General features: G+C 43.7%; 1 protein-coding gene across 5 annotated transcripts in view; it reads right to left on the bottom strand.

Annotated features, from left to right (window-relative positions):
* Window positions 1-23,738, bottom strand: part of LOC137375294 (inactive N-acetylated-alpha-linked acidic dipeptidase-like protein 2) — a 1,073,632-nt gene that overhangs the window by 841,843 nt on the left and 208,051 nt on the right. The window lies entirely within an intron of this gene.

Raw genomic sequence — 23,738 nt, 5'->3', positions numbered from 1 at the left:
AGAAAACAACTTTTTGTGGCTGACTTTTATAAATCCCTCAAATCAGATTTTACATACATTTGCACACAAGCATGCATAGGAGATGAAGTTAGAGGATTGATATTTGCAAGACATACACAATCTGGAACATCCTTCTAAGACATAGAAAGCATATGCACTTTTTAGTATAACCAAGTGTAGGTAATTAGTAACTCTTGTACTGGTTTGAAGCAGGGGCCTGTCAAACATTGAAGAACAGAGCCAGAAATTTGTGCCATGATTCTTGGACAGATAACCTTTATTCAGGGCTGTGACAAAGTGGTTATCAGAATGTTGTCGTCTTCTGAGTAATTTATGCACTAGGAAGGAAAAAGGAGGGAAAAGATAACTGGAAGGGTGATTTTTGTCAAATCAATTCAAATCTGGCAAATATAATTTTTGACACATGTTTAGCAGAGTGATTCATGTGGCTGAATTAGTGACCTTGATTGATCAAGTCATCTAAAGTGGAATTTCCTTTGATACTTTAACAAACAAGCTATCCTTAGCAAGTTGCGAGGGTAAGTTAGAAGATTTAAGAATGGTTGAATTGTTTCGATCAAAATTGAAGTATATAAGTACATTGCAATAGTTAATTCAATGGTCTAAATTTCAGGCACAAAGAGAAAACAGGATAACAGCAACACATTGTGTGCCAATCTAGCTAAAGCTGGGAACAGAAGGTTGGAGAAAGATAATGGCCGGGATTTTATCCGGGCAACAGATCTCTTGACCACTGGCAAAAGTGCCGGCAAGAACCCCACGTTGCCCCTTCTGTGCGAGGCCCACCGAATTAAGTGCCAATTAGGCACTTAACTGGACAGCGGTGGGCCTTCCGCGGGATCAAGGATCCCGGCGATGAAAGTACTACCCTCTGAGAGCTGCCAGCCAATCAGAGGCTGGTAGCTCTTTAACTGAGGAGCGCCACCGCCGAGGCAGTGGCTGCTGCCAGCGGAGCAGCCACCTGAGGCTGAGGAGCAGCGCTGGACCCAGGCCACAGGCAGGTCAGGGTGGGAGGTTTCTCGTGGGGTGTGGATCGCATGGGAGGGGCTTGTAGGGGTGTTGGCAGCAAGGGTAGGGGTGGCTCTCAGCAGACTGCCCTCCTTCCCGATGCCGAGTTCCTCGTTCAGGCACTATGTGCCTTGTAAAGAGGGACCCCTGCCCACCCCACCTGGAGTTGGCTTTTTTGCTGTACTTCAAGTGTGGCGACAAGCCTGCCCGCCACTGGGCTAATTGTGTCAGTGGAATGAGGCCCTTATTTGGGCATTAATTGCCCACTTCAGGGCCTCAATTGGTGGTGGAGTGGGAAGACCGTTCACAGGTCGTATTGAAACTTACAAGATCCTGAGGGGACTTGACTGGGTGGATGTTGGGAGGATCTTTCCCCTTGTGGGAGACACTAAAAATGGGGGCAGGGTTTAAAAATAAGGGGTCTCCCATTTAAGACAGAAATGAGGAGAAATTTTTTTCTCAGAGGGTCATGAGTCTGTGGAACTCTCTTCTGCGGAAAATGGTGGAGGCAGGATCATTGAATGTTTTTAAGGCAGAGGTAGACCGATTCTTAACAAACAAGGGAGTCAAACGGTCTCGGGGGTAGGCAGGAAAGTGGAGTTGAGTCCACAAACAGGTCAGCCATGATCTTATAGAATGATGGAGCAGGCTCAAGGGGCCGAGTAGCCTACTCCTGCTCCTAGTTCGTATGTAGGCCATCCCGCCCCGGACATAATTTCAGCTGAGGCGGCAAGGTGGCGGGAACGCCCCCACCACCCCCCGCCCCACCCCCCGCCGACGCCTGTCACCATTGCACCCGATTATATGCTCTCCCGGCCTCCAAACCCACCATGGATGAGAGCATAAAATTCCCCCCAATGATGAACCAGTGTCACCTAATACAGGAATCTTCAGAGGTGAAGCCAGAACCCAGAGGAAAACAGTATTGTTTGATACCACTGCAAGCAACTATTCATGGAGAGATGCTTTATATCATCCTCACATTGCAAGATTGCAGCCTTCAGTCAGGAAAACTACCAGAGATACATTGAATATCGACAAGAAATATTGCCTTGCTAAGTCTTGTACAATGATGTTAGTACTGATATACAGTGATGTAACTGAGCAATGTTAAAGAAAGAATGGTGCAAAACCTTTCACAGCTTTTAGAAATGATAATTTAGGACAAAATAAATAGCTACTTGGACAAATGTGGATTAATTAAGGAAAGCCAGCAGAGGTTTGTTAAGGGCAAATCCTGTTCAACTAACTTACTTGGATGTTTTGATGAGGTAACAATGAGGGTTGATGAGGGTAATGCAGTTGATGTAGTGTATGTAGACTTCCAAAAGGCATTTGATAATAACTGCTTGTCAGCAGTTAGAGCCCATGGAATAAAGGGGACAGTAGCAGCATGGATACGAAATTGGCTGAGTGCCAAGAAAGTAGTGGTGAACGGTTGTTTTTCAAACTGGAGGAAGGTATCTAGTGGGGTTCCTCAGGGGTCAGTGCTGGGACCCCTGCTTTTCTTAATATATATTAATGGCCTAGATTTGGGTGTACAGGGCACAATTTCAAAATTTACAGATAACACAAAACTTGCAAGTATTGTGAACTGTGAGGAGGAGAGTGTAGAACTTCAAGAGGACATTGACAGGCTGGTGGAATGAGCAGACCAATGGCAAATGACATTTAATGCAGAAAAGTGTGAAAATTCATTTTCGAAGGAAGCATGAGGAAATGCAATATAAATTAAAGTTTCCAATTCTAAAGGGGGTGCAGGAGCAGAGGGATCTGCAGATATATATGCACAAATCATTGAAGGAGGCAGGGCAGATTCAGAAAGCAGTTATTAAAGCATATGGGATCCTAGGCTTTATAAATAGGGGCATAGACTACAAAAACAAGGAAGTTCTGATAAACCTGTATAAAACACTGGTTCAGCCTTAACTGGAGTATTGTGTCCAGTTCTGGGCAGAACACCTTAGGAAGGATGTAAAGGCATGAGAGAGGGTGCAGAAAAGATTGCCGAAAATGATTCTAGCAATCAGGAACTTCAGTTACATGCATAGTATGGAGAACAGAAGATTAAGAGATCTGATAGAGGTGTTCAAAATAACAAGGGGTCTTGACAGAGTAGATGGGGAGAAACTGATCCTATTGGGGTGTAATCTCAGGATTACTTCCTGTGCCACGTGATAGTGAGTGTAGGAATAGGAGGATAAGGCAAATGAATGCGTGGCTGAAGAGCTGGTGTAGGCGGGAGGGCTTCAGCTACTTGGATCATTGGGATCTCTTCTGGTGCAGAGGTGACCTGTACAAGAAGGACGGGTTGCATCTAAACTGGAAGGGAACCAATATCCTTGCTGGGAGGTTTGCTAGTACTACTCGGGAGGGTTTAAACTAGTCTTGCAGGGGGGTGGGACCCAAAGTAGTAGTCTCTCCGATGAGATAGTTGAGGCAAATGTAGAGGTGAAAGCAAGCAAGTCCAGTAAACAGGCTGGGCAGGGGCAGGACAGGGAGCGTGGAAGGTCTGATAGGCTAAACTGCATTTACTTTAATGCAAGAAGTCTTACAGGTAAGGCAGATGAACTCAGAGCATGGATCGGTACATGGGATTTTGATATTATAGATATTACGGAAACGTGGTTGAGGGATGGGCAGGACTGGCAGCTCAATGTTCCAGGGTACCGATCCTTCCAGCGTGACAGAAGTGGGGGCAAGAGAGGAGGGGGAGTTGCACTATTGATTAGGGAGGACATCACGGCAGTACTTAGAGAGGATATCCCTGGGGGAATGCCCAGCAAGGCCATATGGGTAGAACTTAGAAATAAGAAAGGGTTAATCACTTTGATGGGATTATACTATAGGCCCCCCAATAGTCAGAGGGAAGTGGAGGAGCATATATGTAGGGAAATCACAGATAGGTTTCGGAATTATAGGGTTGTAATAGTAGGTGATTTTAACTTCCCTAATATTGACTGGGACTGCCTTAGTGCTAAGGGATCAGATGGGGAAGAATTTGTTAAGTGTGTCCAGGATAGTTTTCTGAAGCATTATGTGGATGGCCCTACTAGAGAAGGGGCTACACTCAACCTCCTCTTAGGAAATAAGGATGAGCAGGTGGTTGATGTGTCAGTGGGGGAGCACGTTAGGACCAGTGACCATAACTCTATTAGCTTCAAGATAGTTCTGGAAAAGGATAGGACTGGTCGTCAGGTTGAAGTCCAAAAGTGGGGGGAAGGCTAATTTCGATGGTATCAGCTAGGAAATGTTAAAAGTTGAATGGGAGAGGCTTTTTACAGGTAAAGGGATGTCTGGCAAGTGGGAGGCTTTTAAAAGTGAGATAGGAAGAGTTCAGGGCCAGTATGTTCCTGTTAGATGGAAGGGCAAGGCTGGCAAGTTTAGGGAATCTTGGTTGACGAGGGATATTGAGTGTCTTGTCAGGACAAAGAAGGAGGCATATGTCAGGTATAGGCAGCTGGGATCAAGCGAGTCCCTCGAGGCGTATAGAGGATGTAGGACTACACTTAAGAAGGAAATTAGGAAGGCGAAAAGGGACCATGAGATTTCCCTGGCAGATAAGATAAAGGAAAATCCTAAAAGATTCTAGAAGTATATTAAGAGTAAAAGGGTAGCTAGGGAGAGAGTAGGTCCCCTGAAGGATCAGTGTGGTAATCTATGTGTGGAGCCATGGGAAATGGGCGAGGTCTTAAATGAATATTTCTCGTCAGTATTTACCGTGGAGAAGGTCATGGAAGCTAGTGAGTTCAAGGGACGGAACACCGAAATCCTGGAGCATATCAACATTACAAAGGAGGAGGTGTTGGAGGTTTTGAAGCGCATTAAGGTGGATAAATCCCCAGGGCCTGACCTGGTGTATCCTAGGATGTTATGGGAAGCAAGGGAGGAGATTGCTGGGGCCCTGGCAGAGATTTTTGTATCATCGTTAGCCACGGGTAAGGTATCAGAAGACTGGAGAATAGCTAATGTTGTGCCTTTATTTAAGAAGGGCAGCAGGGATAAGCCAGGGAACTACATGCTGGTGAGCCTTACATCAGTGGTGGGAAAGGTATTGGAAGGGATTCTGAGAGACAGGATTTATATGCATTTGGAAAGGCATGGTTTGATAAGGGATAGTCAGCAATGCTTTGTGCGTGGGAAATCATGTCTCACGAATCTGATTGAGTTTTTCGAGGAGGTGACCAAGAGGATTGACGAGGGCAGGGCGATGGACGTTGTCTACATGGACTTTAGCAAGGCCTTTGACAAGGTCCCACATGGTAGGCTGGTCCAGAAGGTTCGAACAAATAGGATCCAGGGTGAGCTAGCAAATTGGATACAAAATTGGTTTGGTGATAGGAGGCAGAGGGTGGTAGTGGAGGGTTGTTTTTCAGATTGGAGGCCAGTGACCAGTGGTGTTCCACAGGGATCGGTGCTGGGCCCTCTGTTGTTTGTCATATATATTAATGACTTGGATGTGAATGTAGGGGGCATGATTAGTAAGTTTGCAGATGACACCAAATTGGTGGTATAGTGGGCAGTGAAGAAGGTTGTCTCAGGATATAGATCAACTGGGAAAGTGGGCAAGGGATTGGTAAATGGAATTTAACGCAGACAAGTGTGAAGTGATGCATTTTGGGAAGTTAAACCAGGGCAGGACATATACAGTGAATGGCAGGGCCCTGGGGAGTGTTGTTGAGCAGGGAGACCTTGGGGTGCAAGTACATAGTTCCCTGAAAGTGGCAACACAGGTAGACAGGGTGGTGAAGAAGGCGTATGGCATGCTTGCCTTAATTGGCCGAGGCATTGAGTACAAGAGTTGGGACGTTCTGTTACAGTTGTACATAACGTTGGTTTGGCCGCATTTGGAGTACTGTGTGCAGTTCTGGTCGCTGCACTACAGGAAAGATGTGATTAAGCTAGAGAGGGTGCAGAAAAGATTCACAAGGATGTTGCCTGATTTGGAGGGCTTGAGTTATAAAGAGAGATTGGATAGGCTGTGTCTGTTTTCCCTGGAGCAAAGGAGGCTGAGAGGGGACATGATAGAGGTATATAAAATTACGAGAGGCATAGATAGGGTAGACAGCCAGAGTCTGTTTCCCATGGTAGGGGTGACTAAAATTAGAGGGCAAAGATTTAAGGTGAGAGGGAGGAGGGTTAAAGGATCTCAAAGGGGTAAATTTTTCACACAAAGAATAGTGGGTATCTGGAATGAGCTGCCTGAGGAGGTGGTGGAGGCAGGAACAGTAGCGACATTTAAGAGACATCTGGACAGGTACTTGAATGAGCAAGGCATAGAGGGATATGGAATTAATGTAGGCAGGTGGGATTAGTATAGATAGGCATTATGGTCAGCATGGACGCGGTGGGCCGAAGGGCCTGTTTCTATGCTGTACCACTCTATGACTCTATGACCAACATGAGGAAAAGCTTTTTTACGCAGCGAGTGGTTAGAATCTGGAATGCACTGCCTGAGAGCGTGGTGGAGGCAGATTCAATCAAGGCCTTCAAAAGAGAACTGGATAATTATCTGAAGAGAAAATTTGCAGGGCTAAGGGGAAAAGACGGGGGAATGGGACTAGGTGAGTTGCAGAGAGCTGGCACGGACACGACAGGCCAAATGATCTCCTCCTGTGCAGTAGCCATTCTATTATTCTATGATAACTTCAGGAATTCCCAAAGCAGTTTGCATCTAATAAGGTACCTTTGAAGTATGGTCACTGTTGTAATGTAATTCAATGGGGTACACAATTTGCACACAGCAAGGTCCCACAAACAGTAGTAAGGTAAACAACCAGGTAATCCATTTTGATAGTGCTCATTGCATGATAATTGTTGGCCAGGACATCAGAAGAACTCCCTGATATTCTTTGAATAGTGCCAAGGAATATTTTATGTCCACCTGATAGGGTCTTAATTTAACTTCTGAACCAAAAGACTGCACGTCCAACAATGCAGTATTCCCTCAGTACTGCAATCAAGTATTAATCTAGATTATGCGCTCAAGTGTCTGGAGTGGGGCTTGAACCTGCGATGTTTTAACTCAGCAGTAAGAGTGCTACAATTGAGTCAAGGCTGACATCTACTAAGTGAAGGTCAGCTATGGCTGAAATATTGTAATACACTTTACTATGCTGATTATGATTTAGATTCTATTGTTCTCATGTTAATTATGTTTATTTTTACTGTAATTACTTAACCTTGTGATGTTACTACTTGTATTATTAGAGTTACTTTATAGACGTATTGGTTAAAATATTTCTGTTCTGACACAGTCTTTAAGGGCTTAGGCAAGAGTGAACTAAGTTGTACTTCATTATGTTGTACTATTAGCCTGCTATGTAAAGAACTGGCTTGGTTAACAATCAATATCTTTTGAACTAGGGTAAATTTGAAGCAAGCTAAATTAAGCATCATATATTAACCATAAATGGTAACTCCCAATCTAATTTTCCAACATGTACAATTGAGTAAAAGGGAAGATGATTCATTTGATACACTTTCAACTAATATGCATTATTAGTTGGAATTTTCCAGCACATTATTTATTCCAAATTGTAGGCACTGTGCAAAATTTAGCATTTATTCATATATCCTATACAAGAAAAGTTAAAAGTGGTAAAAATAGGCATATTCACCAGTGCAGGAAGCCCCATCACAAGGAATGGCCAATCCTGAATTAAGGTATCACCTCACAAAAAAAAGCACAGTAAACATCTTGCGGTCAAAACAATTTTCTGGTACAGGATAACTGTTTGTACATAACCGAGCACAGTAGTAAATCATTTTTCACTCTGTGCACCATCTTAATTCAGCTTAGTTACCTTTACAAACCATTCATACAGTCTTTCCACAGACTCTCGTGGATACTGAAATACCAAGTAGTTGCATAGCACACAGCATATATTCGGTCCGCCATTACCTGAACTGCTCTCTCCCCTATACTTCTGTTTTCAGATTATTTACAGAAGTGAGACATTCCCCTGTTGATGCATGATTTTGAATCAAGTAGGGGCCTAACAGTCCAAAATCAACAGACAGAAGGCCTCCAGCATTGATCATATTTCCTGGGGGAAAAAAAGGGGTTTGCTTTGTGCCCGTGTTTTTGCTCTTCTCTGATCATAGAGTAGTTGGTTGCACCATCCAAGACTCACTACTGCACGGTACCCTGCTGTTGGCAGGTGGGAAGCCTGGGAGTATCTCCTCCCGTCTTGTTAACATGATTGTGCATAAGGGTCATTAGACCCCTGAAAAATATTCAAATTATGCAACCTCCTCATAATATAACTGTAACACCTGAGTAACACAGCAATCATTTGGAATAGGCACTGAAGGTAAGGCCTCAATTAAAAAAAGAAACCATACCACTCATCTCTTTTGCCCCTGCCTGCACGTGCTTCAGTGTCTGCTGGTGCCTGAAATTCCATTGCAAGCACTCCCTGTGCATCATTAGCATCAAATTATTCTAATGAACTGATTTTGTGTTGTGGAACAAGGTCAATTCATTGCCACACAGAGGGATGAAGTACCAAAAATGTTGTCCAGTGGCCAGATTATCAAATCACACCATGTGTTACTATGTAATGAATTGGTATCTTGTGGCATTGCTGATGGACACAAAAACAACTGTGTTATTGTCTGCAATTGTTTCTCTACTATGTTCTCACATTTTAATTCTTTATGTCCCTTTGTCTACTTGTGTTCAGCTCCTTTCCACCTTCTCTGTCTGTATGTATGAATGGGTCTTGCAAACATTTCTAATTTTGGTATTTTTATCTTTATGTGAAACTCTTTATCAGCCCTTGTCAATCTCTCATTCCCCTTTCTTCTCTTCTTTGTGTGGCTCTCATTGTCACTGTATGGTTCCTGCAGATGTTTTTCAATGATATACTGAATTTCAGCATTGTACCGTTGTTAAAAAACTAAGGCAACAGTAAAACAACAGTCAATGTATGGTGGGACAGAGCTGGGCATCAGAATCAGGTGAGGTCAGACTGTCCAGCAGCTAGTACATCAAGTGCAAATGGGAGGGAGGAATGCAGCCAGAAGGTTAATGCCAGAAGAAAGTGTGAGTGTGTCGTGGCCTGGATGCAATGCATGGGTACAGTGGGCAGAGGCAGCAGTGGGCTTGAAAGGAATGTATAGCCTGTGGCAGACAAAAGCCTGGTATGACTTTTGGACAGGGACCTTGTAAACCAGGAGTGCCAAACTTTTCGCGTGAGGGGCCACATTACAATTTTTGTCCAACATAGGGGGCCGGTGAGCAAATTTCAGAAAGATAAAGGTATTAGAAATTTATCTTACTATTAATCGAAACAACAAAAAAAGGCAATTTTGTGAACAAGCTTTAAATGAGAAGACTAATTTATTAACTTACTTTCTTGTCACTATGTTGAACACTGATTTAGTGAGATACCTGGAATTGTTTTTGCTTGCGCAAGTAGACAATGTGTGCCCGCACACTTGATGTAGCAATGTGGAGTAGTCCAGACAGATGTCCTTCTGTCAGGAGTGATCTTGATCTTGTTTTGATGCTTTTCATTCTTTCTTTCTCTCTCTACCCCCCTCCCCCTTTCCCTCTACATCTCTGTGTGTCTATCTCTCTCTCTCCCCTCTCTCTCTGTCTCTCTCTCTCCCCTCTCTGGGCTGGATTTCTCCTGTCGCCGGGAGCGGCAGCGGGTGGGTGAAAAAATGGTGGCCAGCACACCGCCATGCCACTGTGACCTTCCTCGCGGTGGTCCAGGATAATGAGCCGGTCAGGCTGCCCCCCGCAGCCGCCATTCCCATTCACTCCTCACTCCCTGAACAGCCCAAAAACAGCAGAGACAACTGATCCCAGCGTGTATGAGCCGCGAACCACCATCAGCGGTCACCTCACAGGGTAGCCCACTGTCAATCACACATGATTGGTAGGCTGGATATAAACCTTTGGCGGGCCAGATTCTAGCCTACAGACCGAATGTTGGACAATCTCATTGTAAATACTGAAGGAGAGGGTTCCTGCCAACATTCAGAGAGATGTAGGGTAGGATTTTGGGTCAGGATCCCAACCTCGGGGTCAAATGGGGGTCACCAGCCCACACTGTCTGGGAAAGTCATCTGACAGTAATTTTCCCCGAACTGGCCAATTAGTAGCTTGCCATCTAATTAAGCACGGCAGGCGGGCTCTCGAAGCTAGAAGGCCAATCAGAAGCCCTGCAGGTATAAGGAACAGCGGCCTGCAATTCAAATAAGGGAAAGAGAGCATGCCTCCATCTTGGAGGTGCCCTCTTTCCAACTTTTTAAATTTTTAAATTAAAAAATGCCCTCAGCAGCCAGGCCATCATAATGGAGGGGAAACCTTGGTATGCCTCGGGGTAAACTCTAGTTGGCCTCTGACAATAGACTTTAATAGGCCATTTACCCTGCTTAATTGGCTAACTGCTGCTTGTAGACAGGTAACCCTGCTGGCACCCATCCCACCTCAGGAAAAATGGTCTGGGAGCAGGATGGTGGCAGCACACTGGCCAGCAGTGCATATTTTTGGACCCACCTGCCTCCATTGCCGTCCCCAAATGGGGGCGAAAATTCAGCCCATGAAGTAAGTTAGGATTTGCCAGGACTTAAAGAAAATTTGGGAATCTGACAGCAATTTTGGAATAGTAGATTTGGGCCTTTTGATTGGCTGCTTTTGTATGGGTTCCTTGTTCAGATTGGTGAATTGATTGGTGGAGTTAATTATTTAAGCTAATAACGTGCAACCAATGATTTATGATGTGACAGACATTTTTAATGTGTGATCATATCAGACATAAGGCTTTGAATTACACACACTTGCCCACTGATAGTCCATACTGGGATATTGCAGGTGTGATCCCACAATTTTCTATGCATTAAATTTAACAGGAGAATTGTGAAGATCACACTTGCAATTTCCTGAGGTAAGCTAGCCATGGGCAAGACGCCTCAATAGTAGTGCATGTCTGGAAAATCGGCCTGATAGTATGTTTGCATTGAAAGGAATTTGCTACTGTTTTGTCCACTGCTGATTTAGCATAATGAAGTTCATCACACAGCTATTAATTAATTAATCCAAGTTCATTGTTATTTTACAAATTTGGAATACTTTTCAGGTAATAAGTCATAAATGAATAAATATGAATTAAGGTAATCAGGTCATAATATATTATTAATATGGTATATTATAAAGCAGTAGAATGTAGGCTATATCATAAATTCTTACTGAATGACATCTGCTAAAATATTTTCACATACTTTATTCCAAGGTCACACCACTGTGCTCAATGACCCACAAGAATATTTAACTACTTCACACAAACCTATCTACAATACAAGTAATGATTTTCAAAAATAGCAGAATATACATTGGCTGATCTCTATGGAAAATAGCCAACTTAAATGATAAACAGAACCACAGGCGTTGTAAGACAAGCATTGCAGTATCGCATACTGCTAAATGTAAACAACTCTGTTCAAATTAAATCTGGCTTGTTTATCCCATTTAAACACGCCTGACCATGCAACCTGGTCAATCAACATGTGTTTTATGTACCTTATTATAAAGCAATGTTTCTATACAGCAAAAAACTGTTAAATATTGTTGCATGTTTGGCCAACTAAAAGTCAGAATGCTCAAGCAATTCGGGACAGAACCCCTTCCTCAAATGATGCAGCAAAGACTGGAGCCTACTCCTTATCCCAAGAAACCAGAAGCTGAATGTCAGTCAAAATTAGCATTTAAATGTGGGTTCCCTAGTTTTGAGTAAAACAGTCCGTCACTCTAACTGTTGAGTCACATTAGTCAGAATAGAGATGCATGGTAAAACTATACTCACTGCTGATAATTATTGGGACAACCCGAAAAGAGAACTATTTCAAGGAGATGGGGAAAGAAGAATGAACACTGGAACAGTAAATTAAATGGCAGGATATAGTGAAGGGAAAGGAGGTGGGGGTAGTAATGGACAGATTGTTGAAACCATCAGCAATCGTTTGCAGCAGCAGTAAATAAGGCAAATAGGATCTTGGGTTGTATACTATATGAAATAGAACACAAATCAAAGGTTGCATTACTCAGCATACAAGGTCATTGGTTCATCTCCATCTGGAGAAATATGTGAAGTTCTGATCAACCTATTATAGCAAGGCCATCATGGTACTAGAAAAATGTGTAGAAAGGACTACCCAACCCACACTCAGCATCAGGCAATTAAACTATAAAAGCTGAGTTTGTTTGCACAACAGAAGGATGAGGAGACCTTACTGAAGTGTTCAAGATAATTAAAGATCTCAACAATGTGAACCTTGACAAACTCTTCTGCCATAACCATGAGAACAAGGAGGAGTGGTCAGGGCTTGAAGCTCAGAGGACAGAAGGTGAATGTTAGAAATGTAATGCCATGGAAAATATTCTTCTTCTTCTTATTTGGCCTCCTTGTCTCGAGAGACAATGGATAAGTGCCTATACGTGGTCAGTGGTTTGTGGACTAGCGCCTGGAGTGGCTATAAAGGCTAATTCTAGAGTGACAGACTCTTCCACTGGCACTGCAGATAGAATTGGTTGTCAGGGCTGTTACACGTTGGCTCTCTGCTTGCAATTCTGTCCTTTTTCCTGCCAACTGCTAAGTCTCTTTGGCTCGCCACTCTTTAGCCACGCCTTTATGGCTGTCCGCCAGCTCTGGCGATCACTGGCAACTGACTCCCACGACTTGTGGTCAATGTCACAGGACTTCAAGTCGCGTTTGCAGACGTCTTTAAAGCAGAGACATGGGTGACCAATGGGTCTGATACCAGTGACGAGCTCGCTGTACAGTGCATGCCTCATGAGACCCCTTTCCTATCCTGAGTGACGTGAAACAGGGCTGTGTTCTCGCACCTACACTGTTTGGGATCTTCTTCTCACTGCTGCTCTCACATGCGTTCAAGTCTTCAGAAGAAGGAATTTTCCTCCACACAAGATCAGATGGCAGGTTCTTCCATGCGGCTCACATGGCCAAGCCATCTCAAACGCCGCTGGCTCAGTAGGGTGTATATGTTGGGGATGCTGGCCGCCTCGAGGACTTCTGCATTGGAGATACAGTCCTGCCACCTGATGCCAAGGATTCTCCGGAGGCAGTGAAGATGGAATGAGTTGCGATGTCACTCTTGGCTGACATAATTTGTCCAGGCCTCGCTGCGTAGAGCAAGATACTGAGGACACAGGCTTGAAACATTCAGACTTTTGTGCTCCGTGTCAGTGCGCCATTTTCCCACACCCTCTTGGCCAGGCTGGACATAGCAGCAGACGCCTTTCCCATGCGCTTGTTGATTTCTGCATCGAGAGACAGGTTACTGGTGATAGTTGAGCCTAGGTAGGTGAACTCTTGAAACACTTCCGGAGCGTGGTCGCTGATATTGATGGATGGAGCATTTCTGACGTCCTGTCCCATAATGTTCGTTTTCTTGAGGCTGATGGTTAGGCCAAATTTGTTGTAGGCAGCCACAATCCTATCGATGAGTCTCTGCAGACACTCTTCAGTGTGAGATGTTAATGCAGCATCATCAGTAAAGAGGAGTTCCCTGATGAGGACTTTCCATACTTTGGTCTTCGCTCGAAGATGGGCAAGGTTGAACAACCTGCCATCTGATCTTGTGTGGAGGAAAATTCCTTCTTCTGAAGACCAGAACGCATGAGAGAGCAGCAGTGAGAAGAAGATCCCAAACAGTGTAGATGCAAGAACACAGCCCTGTTTCAAGCCACTCAGGATAGGAAAGGGGTCTGATGAGGCACCGCTATGCTGAATTGTGCCTTTCATATTGTCATGGAATGAGGTGATGGTACTTAGTAGCTTTGGTGGACATCTTATCTTCGCTAGTAGTCTGAAGAGACCACGTCTGCTGACGAGGTCAAAGGCTTTGGTGAGATCTATGAAAGCAATGTAGAGGGACATCTGTTGCTCGCAGCATTTCTCCTGTAGCTGGCGAAAGGAGAACAGCATGTCAATGGTGGATCTCTCTGCTCGAAAGCTGCACTGTGCCTCAGGGTAGCCACGCACAGCCAGCTTCTGCAGTCCGTTTAAAACGACTCGAGCGAAGACTTTCCCCACTATGCTGAGCAGGGAGATTCCACGGTAGTTGTTGCAGTCACCGGGGTCATCCTTGTTCTTATGGAGGGTGATGATATTGGCATCGCGCATGTCCTGTGGTACTGCTGCTCCATCCCAGCACAGGCAAAGCAGTTCATAGAGTATAGCAGGCTTGGCACTCTTGATTATTTCAGGGGTAATGCTGTCCTTTCCAGGGGCTTTTCCACTGGCTAGAGAATCAATGGCATCCATGAGTTCCGATTTTGTAGGCTGTTCGTCCAGCTCATCCATGACTGGCAGAGACTGGGCTGCAATGAGGCCGGTATCAGTGACAACATTTTCCCTGTTGTACAATTCTAGGTAGTGCTCCAACCAGCAGGCCATTTGCTTGTGTTGGTCAGTGAGCGTATCCCCTGATTTAGACTTGAAGGGGGTGATCTTCTTGATGGTTGGCCCAAAAGCTCTCTTAATGCCATCATACATTCCTCTGATGTTTCTGGTGTCGGAGGCCAGCTGAATATGACTGCATAGGTGTTGCCAGTAGTCATTTGCACAGCGCCTGGCTGTTCTTTGTGCAGCCATTCTGGCTACTTTAAGTGCAATGGATGTTAACTCGCTGTGGGCTTTCTTGTAGCTCAACATTAAAGATGATGATATTAGTAATTTAAAATTGTCAACTGCGCTATCAGGTGGCGCTTATACAGTAATAATCTACTCACTGACGCTCAGTTTGGGTTCCGTCAGGGCCATTCAGCTCCTGGTCTCATCACATCCTTGGTCCAAACATGGACAAAAGAGCTGAATTCAAGACGTGAGGTGAGAGTGACTGCCCTTGACATCAAGGCAGCATTTGACCAGGTGCGGCACTAAGGAGCACTCTCCTCTAGTTGGAGTCATATCTAGCACAAAAGATGGCTGTGGTTATTAAAGACCAAACATCTCAGTCCCAGGACATCACTGCAGGAGTTCCTCAGGGTAGGTGTCCTAGGCCCAACCATCTTCAGCTGCTACATCAATAACCTTCCTTCAATCATATGGTCAGAAGTGGGGATGTTCGCTGATGATTGCACAATGTTCAGCACCATTCGCGACTCCTCAGATACTGAAGCAGTCCGTACAGAAAAGCAGCAAGACCGGGACAATATCCAGGCTTGGGCTGATAAGTGGCAAGTGACAGTCACACCTCACAAGTGCCAGGCAATAACCCTCTCCAAGAGACAATCTAACCATCCACCCTTGTCATTCAATGGCATTCCGATCGCTGAATCCCCCACTACCAACATCCTGGGGGTTACCATTGACCAGAAACGGAACTGGAGCAGCCATATAAATACTGTGGCTACAAGAGCAGGTCAGAGGCTGGGAATACCAGGCAAGTGGGGATTATTGCGTCACACTCCTGACTTGTGCCTTCTAGATAGTGAGTAGTCTTTGGGGAGTCAGAAGGTAAGTTACTCACCTTTCTCAGTGAAATAGAACACAAATCAAAGGATGCATTACTGAGAATATAAGGACATTGGGTCATCCCCATCTGCAGAAATGTGTGAAGTTCTGATCAACATATTATAGCAAGGCCATCATGGTACTAGAAAAATGTGTATGGCAACTCCACCACCTGCAAGTTCCCTCCAAACCACACACCGTTCTGGGTTGGAACTATATCGCTGTTCCTTCACTGTCACTGGGTCAAAATCCTAGAACTCCCTTCCTAACAGCATCTACACCAGATGGATTGCAGCCGTTCAAGAAGGTGGCTCAATTGTAAAGAAAACTTATCCAGAAAAATCGAATTAAATTGGTCACCCAGATCAAAATTGAAATTAAAGGACATGAAACTATGCAAAATGTACTCAAATTGGTAAATGAAACCAATTTTATCAATATGCATTGGGATACCTCCATTGCAAGTTCAAGAAGCTGGTTTGTTATTGAACCTTGAGCAAAATAATACATACAATCTGAAAGAAATGGAGTTTGATTATTACTGTTAACTACATATTTGAATTTTCAAAATGATAAAATACAATAAGAAAAAAGTTTTAAATCAGTTATATTTGGAAATTTGACATAAAAACTAATGAGAAAGTGTAACAAATTAGTTCCAGACCAGCTATTCAGTAAAGGACAAATTCAACCTTTGCTAATACACAGTAAGTCCGATCAGAACCAATACAAACATACACTACCCTTTATGTTTTCTTGCAGTTTCATGCTCTGGTTTTCTATAACCAGTGTGATTGGATTTGTTTCAGCATTAAATTCCATGCTTTGAAATTGCAGTTGCTGGCTAAGCAGCCACCTTATGTTTTAAAAAGAAAATCTTCTCAAAAGTTCAATATCTGCCTTAACCTATGTCTAAATCAAAGCAACTACATTCACAGGGAAAACAGTTAATCTTGTAGATGTTGAGTGAGAAAATACTTTGGGCTTTCTCTTTGGATATATCAACTTCTAATGAGCCAAGTTGCAACACAGCATCTCGAACAATTATCCAGTTCAAAGCACACTTGCACATTAGAATGGACCCACAACTTGGTCAATAGTTACAGTGCAAAGTACATTTATCCTGACTGACTGACTGACTGACAAGCATAAAGATCCAAGCTAACACTTTAGAAAACTATAAGCAAAACAAGAAAAACATTTTTAAATGAGGTGTGCAAGGGTCCACATTGACCTTGTCTATGTGGAAGTGTTTGGCTGTGACACATCCACATAGAATCAGAGAATGGTACAGCACAGAAAGAGGCCATTCTGTCATCATGCTTGTGCCAGCTCTTTGAAAGAGCTATCCATTGAGTCCCACTACCCTGATTTTTCCCCATAGCCCTGTAAATCTTTCCACTTCAAATGTTTATCCAATTCCCGTTTAAAAGTTATTATTGAATTTGCTTCCACCACCCTTCTCAGGCAGTGCATTCCAGATCATGTCACCTCTTGTTCTTTTGCCAATTAAATCTGTGTCCTCTGGTTTTCAACCCTTCTGCTAATGTAAACAGTTTCTCCTTATTTTACTCTATCAAAACCCCTATCATTTTGAACAGCTTTATCAAATCTCCTCTTCCACTTCTCTGATCTCAAGAGAATAATCCCAGTTTCTCCACATAACTGAAGACCCTCATCCCTGGTGTCATTCTAGTAAATCTCTTATGAACTATCTCTAAATCCTTGACATCCTTCTTAAATTGTGGTACCCAGAATTGGACAAAATTATGAGGGGCATAGATAGAGTAGATAGGAAGAAACCTTTTCCCTCAGCAGAGGTGTCAATAACCAGGGAGCATAGATTTAAGGTAAGGGGCAAGAGGTTTAGAGGGGATTTGAAGAAAAAGTTTTCACGCAGAGGGTGGTTGAATCTGGAACACACTGCTTGAAGGGGTGGTAGAGGCAGGAACCCTCACATCATTTAATAAATATTTAGATGAGCGCTTGAAACGCCATAGCATACAAGGCTGCAGGCCAAGTGCTGGAAAATGGGATTAGAATAGATAGGCTTGATGGCCAGCGCGGACACGATGGGCCGAAGGGCCTGTTTCTGTGCTGTATAACTCTATGACTCTATGACTTCAGCTGGGGCCTAACTTTCTTACTTTTGTACTCTATGCCTCTATTTGTAAAATCATGAATTCCGTATGATTTTTTAAATCGCCTTCTCAAAGACTTGTGTATGTACACCCCAGGTCTGTCTGTTCCTGCACCCCTTCAAAATTGTACCAATTAGTTTATATTGCCTCTCCTCATTCTGCCTACCAAAATGAATCACTTCAGACTTCTGTGTTAAATTTCATCTGCCAAGTATTTGTCCATTTCACAAATCTGTCTAAGTCCTCTTAAAGTCTGTTGCAGCTCTCCTCAATTATTTACTATATTTCTAAATTTTGTGACATCTGCAAACTTAGGGCTGAATTTTAGGTCCCCTAGGGATGGGAACAGAGGCGGGGGGGTGGTGGGGGGCGCCATAAAATTGACGCCTTTGAATTTAGTCCGATTAATAGTCGTTTAAGGGCCTCTTCCTGCCTCCACCTCAATTTTGTTGAAGGCGGAGGGGCCCTCCACCATGGGGAGACGCCACCAGGTAAAGCCTGGTGGCCTCCTAGCAGGATTGGGGGTCCCTCCTTTTGAGGCAATCCAGGGCCCTCAGAAGGCCACCACCACCCCCCCTCCCACCGCCACCCCCACCTCCAACTGTCCACCCCTCCCACCTCCACCCTGGCGGTGGTACTGGTCCCCGATGCCAGGCAGTTAATTGGCTGCCCACCGTGGAATCACACCGGGGGTCTGACGGAGGGCCGGGACAGGGCCTCCCTTGGCCTCATGGCCTACTGCCCGGACCCGTCACCGGAATAAAACCTAACCCTTTGAAGTGATGTTCTGTATATGCAAGTTCAAGTCATTAACATATATCAAAAAAAGCAGTGGTCCCAACATTGACCTCTAGGGACATCACCACACACTTCCCTACAGTCTGAAAAACAATCGTTAGCCATTACTCCCTCCTTTCTGTCCCTTAGCCAACTTCGTAACCACGCAGCCACTACCCCTTTAACCTTTAATGCCATTGGCTTCATTTTACGAACAGTAAGTCTATTATGTGGTACTTTATCAAACACCTTTTCAAAGTCCATACACAGGGCGACAGAGTGGTACAGTGGTTAGCACCGCAGCCTCACAGCTCCAGCGACCCGGGTTCGGTTCTGGGTACTGCCTGTGCGGAGTTTGCAAGTTCTCCCTGTGTCTGCGTGGGTTTTCGCCGGGTGCTCCGGTTCCCTCCCACAGCCAAAGACTTGCAGGTTGATAGGTAAATTGGCGATTGTAAATTGCCCTTAGTGTAGGGAGGTGGTGGGGATGTGGTCGAGAATATGGGGTTAATGTAGGATTAGTGTAAATGGGTGGTTGTTGGTCAGCACAGACTCGGTGGGCCGAAAGGCCTGTTTCAGTGCTGTATCTCTAAAAAAACAAATAAATAACATAAACTCCTCTACCATCATCAACCCTCTCTGTTACTTCATCCAAGAAGTTCGTCAACCTTGATTTGCTGGTTTTCATTTATTAACCCATATTTTTCCACGTGCCAATTAATTTTGTCCTAATTTAATGTCTCAAAGTTTCTCCCCCATCAATGTTAGGCTGACTGGCCTGGGTTTCCTGGATTTATTCTTACACCCTTTTTTTGAACAAGGGTGTAACATTTGCAATCCTCCAGTCCTCTGGCACCACTCTCATATCTGAGGAGGTCTGGAAATCTATGGCCAGAGCCTCTGCAATTTCCAATTTTACCTCCCCAAAAATGCATCCGATCTGGACAGGATGACTTTTTTTTTTAAACTTTGAATGCTGCCAACCGTTTTATTTAGAAATAAACTGAAATAAAAGGAAATTAGTGCAAATTTTGCTTAATCTTGCTTTAAATTTCAGCCTACTGCAAATTCATTAACAAAAACAGTTTCTGTGCATGAATTTAAGGTACCATCAAAATAAATAAGTCCATGCCTTTCTCCGTCATCGATATTCTGTAAATCATGCAGAGAATGGTTAAGATGTGTACACTGTGAGATGCTATGTGAGTTATAATGCATTCCATTCCGTCTATAATCTATTGCTAATCTACTTGGAGTTTTCAATGCAAAAGCAGGATTGCTATTGAACCATTGGAAGCTATTTGACATGTATATGTGTGTGATATATATAATCTTGGCTATATTCTGTGTTAACTTCTAAATTTAGTTCAATGAGTTAGCACAAAGAATTTTTAAATTCCTCCTCCATTATACTGGTTGAAAGGTTATACATCAAGTATTTGAAACTGGCTCAAGGAGTTGTTTGGAAACAAAAGAGGGTGCTAACCATGAAAATGATTTTGTTCAATTAGCTTTTTTTGTGAATTGCCATCAAATAGTGTATGAGAAACATTATTAAATAGATGTTACCTTTATAAAGGCAGAAAACAGAAAGTATGCATAAATGGGTCCTTTTCTGATTAGCAGGATGTGACGAGTGGAGTCCCGCGGGGGTCTGTGCTGGGGCCTCAACGTTTTACAATTTATATCCATGACTTAGATGAGGGGAGTGATGTTATGGTAGCTAAATTTGCACATGACATGAAGATAGGTAGGAAAGTATGTTGTGAAGAGGACATAAGGAGGTTGCAGACTGACATCAGCCTACTCTCAATCATCATTAAAGTGATGGAAGGTGTCATCAACAGTGCCATCAAGCGGCACTTGCTTAGCAATAACCTGCTCAGTGATGTTTAGTTTGGGTTCCGCCAGGGCCACTCAGCTCATGACCTCATTACAGCCTTGGTTCAAACATGGACAAAAAGAGCTGAACTCAAGAGGTGAGGTGAGAGTGACTGCCCGTGACATCAAGGCAGCATTTGACCGAGTATGGCATCAAGGAGCCCTAGCAAAACTGAGGTCAATGGGAATCAGGGGGAAAACCCTCCGCTGGTTGGAGTCATACCTAGTGCAAAGGAAGATGATTGTGGTTGTTGGAGGTCAATCACCTGAGCTCCAGGACATCACGGCAAGAGTTCCTCAGGGTAGTGTCCTCTGCCCAACCATCTTCAGCTGCTTCATCAATGGCATTCCTTCAATCATAAGGTCAGAAGTGGGAATGTTTGCTGATAATTGCACAATGTTCAGCACCACTCGTGACTCCTCAGATACTGAATCAGTCCATGTAGAAATGTAACAAGACTTGGACAATATCCAGGCTTGGGCTGATAAGTGGCAAGTAACATTTGCACCACACAAGTGCCAAGCAATGACCATCTCCTACAAGAGACAATCTAACCATCTTCCCTTGACATTCAATGGCACTGCCATTGCTGAATCCCTCACGATCAACATCCTAGGGGCTACCATTGACCAGAAACTGAACTGGAGTAGCCATAAAAATACCGTGGCTACAAGAGCAGGTCAGAGGCTAGGAATCCTGCGGCAAGTAACTCACCTCCTGACTCCCCAAAGCCTGTCCACCATCTACAAGGCACAAGTCAGGAGTGTGATAGAATACTCTCCACTTGCCTGGATGGGTGCAGCTCCAACAACACTCAAGAAGCTCGACACCATCCAGGACAAAGCAGCCTGCTTGATTGGCACCCCATCTACAAACATTCACTCCCTCCACCACCGACGCACAGTGGCAGCAGTGTGTGCCATCTACAAGATGCATTGCAGCAACACACCATGGCTCCTTAGACAGCACCTTCCAAACCCGCGACCTCTACCAACAAGAAGGACAAGGGCAGTAAATGCATGGGAACACCAGCACCTCCAAGTCACACACCATCCTGACTTGGAACTATATCGCCGTTCCTTCACTGTTGCTGGGTCAAAATCCTGGAACTCCCTTCCTAACAGCACTGTGGGTATACCTACCCCACATGGACTGCAGCGGTTCAAGAAGGCAGCTCACCACCACCTTCTCAAGGGCAATTAGGGATGGGCAATAAATGCTGGCCTGGACAGTGATGCCCACATCCCACGAATGAATAAAAAAAACATAGGTTGAGTGAGTGGGCGAAAATCTGGCAGATGGAGTATAATGTGGGAAAATGTGAAGTTGCTCACTTTGGCAGGAAGAATAAAAAAAGCAGAGTATTACTTAAACGGAGAATGACTGCAGAATTCCGAATTGCAGCGGGATTTAGGTGTTCCAGTGCATGAGTCACAAAAAGTTAGTATGCAGGTACAGTAGGTAATAAAGAAGGCGAATGGAATGCTATCCTTTATTATGAGAGGAATTGAAAATAAAAGTAAGGATGTTATGCTTCAGTTATACAGGACATTGGTGAGACCACATCTTGAATACTGTGTGCAGTTTTGGTCTCCTTATTTAAGGAAGGATGTAAATGCGTTGGAGGTGGTTCAGAGGAGGTTTACTAGATTGATACCTGGAATGAGCGGGTTGTCTTATGAGGAAAGGTTGGACAGACTGGGCTTGTTTTCACTGGAGTTTAGAAGAGTGAGGGGAAACTTGATTAAAGTATATAAGATCCTGAACAGTCCTGACAAGGTGGATGTGGAGAGGATGTTTCCTCATGTGGGTGAGTCCAGAACTAGGGGGCACTGTTTTAAAATTAGGGGTCACCCTTTTAGGACAGAGATGAGGAGAAATTTGTTCTCTCAGAGGGTTTTGCGACTTTGGAATTCTCTGCATCAGAAGGTGGTGGAGGCGGGGTCATTGAATACCTTTAAGGCGAAAGTAGATAGATTCTTGTTAGGCAAGGGAATCAAGGGTTATCGGCGGTATATGAGAGCGTGGAATTCGAAACACAAACAAATCAGCCATGATCTTATTGAATGTCGGAGAAGGCTCGAGGGGCCGAATGGCCTACTTCTGTTCCTAATTCGTATGTTCGTATGTAAGGAGAATAGGATAGTTTGTGTGCTCGACTGTGAGGTCACTATTTGATGTAACATTGCCATATGCAAAAATGTCATCACATTGTAATTATTTTCAGTAACCAGTTCCAAATTTGAATACACATTGAATTTTACAAATTTTTACTCAAGTCTTTAAAACATTTCACCTTCCTCTCAGAACTGTATATGCCTCAAAATGTTATTGACTGGATTTATGGTTCACAAATCACGAACAATTCAATAGCCCCATATCAGTGGTTGTGTCCTTAAAAATGTTTCATCTGTTTTCAAGTCACTAACACATTAACACTCAATAACAAAAGCAGACCCTGCACTTCAACAGCAACATACATCAAACAGAACAAAGGTGTTTGAGTTTAAATGGCTTGTTGAGATGTTAACTAGCAGTAGCTCTAGTAATGTTAGCTCTTAACCACGAAGAACTGATTCTTTTAAGTTAATCAGTCACTATAAATTTCTTTCCCGACATATAACTAATCAAAGTTAAAACCAAGAGGCTATATAAAGCTAGAATCAGAAACAGGAAGTTAAATAAAAGGAAGAAACTGCATATACTGGAAATCTGTAATAAAAATAGAATATGCAGGAACACATAGCACTCAATGGGCATCTATAAATACAGTTAATGACATTTCAGATCTGCACCTTTCCTCCAAACAAGATTGAAAGATAATCAGAGACTCCTATCTCCACTACTTGCACTTTCTTTTTAAATCTCTGCATCATCGCTCTGATGATCTCTTATATCATCTAAAAATCTTACAGGTCATTTAAACCATTGACTTTTTCTCAATGATTGCTGTGCTTGTAAATCCAATCCCCCTCCCCCTTTATCCAATTTATTTCCAGCCTACCCTAAAACATCATGTCAGATTCTGACTGACCTTTATTGCAGCACTTTCTATTTCTACTATATTCCTAGGATCATTTGATAACAAGAATTACTGTGATAAAGTGCTAAAGCTCATGAAACTTACAGTAAAAACTAACAACACAAACTAAAATATTTGAAATAAAAACGTGATTTGGAAGAAAACCTCCAACAAAAATCATGGATACTTCAGCAGCAGTCCAAGGATAAATGCTCTTTTACAACCAAAGCTGGTAGACCGAGGCTGTGAAGGTCACAAACCCAGAGATAAAGGGCTGAATTTTTCCAGCCCCCTGACTTCGGGGGTCGTGGCAAGAGGGTCCGGAAAATACCTCTGGGAGAGGCCCGCCATGGGACTCGATGCCAGGAAGGCCCTGCCCCATATTACCGGTGGTGGCACCC

The sequence above is a fragment of the Heterodontus francisci genome, chromosome 11, assembly GCF_036365525.1.
Source record: "Heterodontus francisci isolate sHetFra1 chromosome 11, sHetFra1.hap1, whole genome shotgun sequence".
NCBI classification, from domain to species: domain Eukaryota; kingdom Metazoa; phylum Chordata; class Chondrichthyes; order Heterodontiformes; family Heterodontidae; genus Heterodontus; species Heterodontus francisci.
This window is presented reverse-complemented; position numbering and strand designations above follow the sequence as displayed.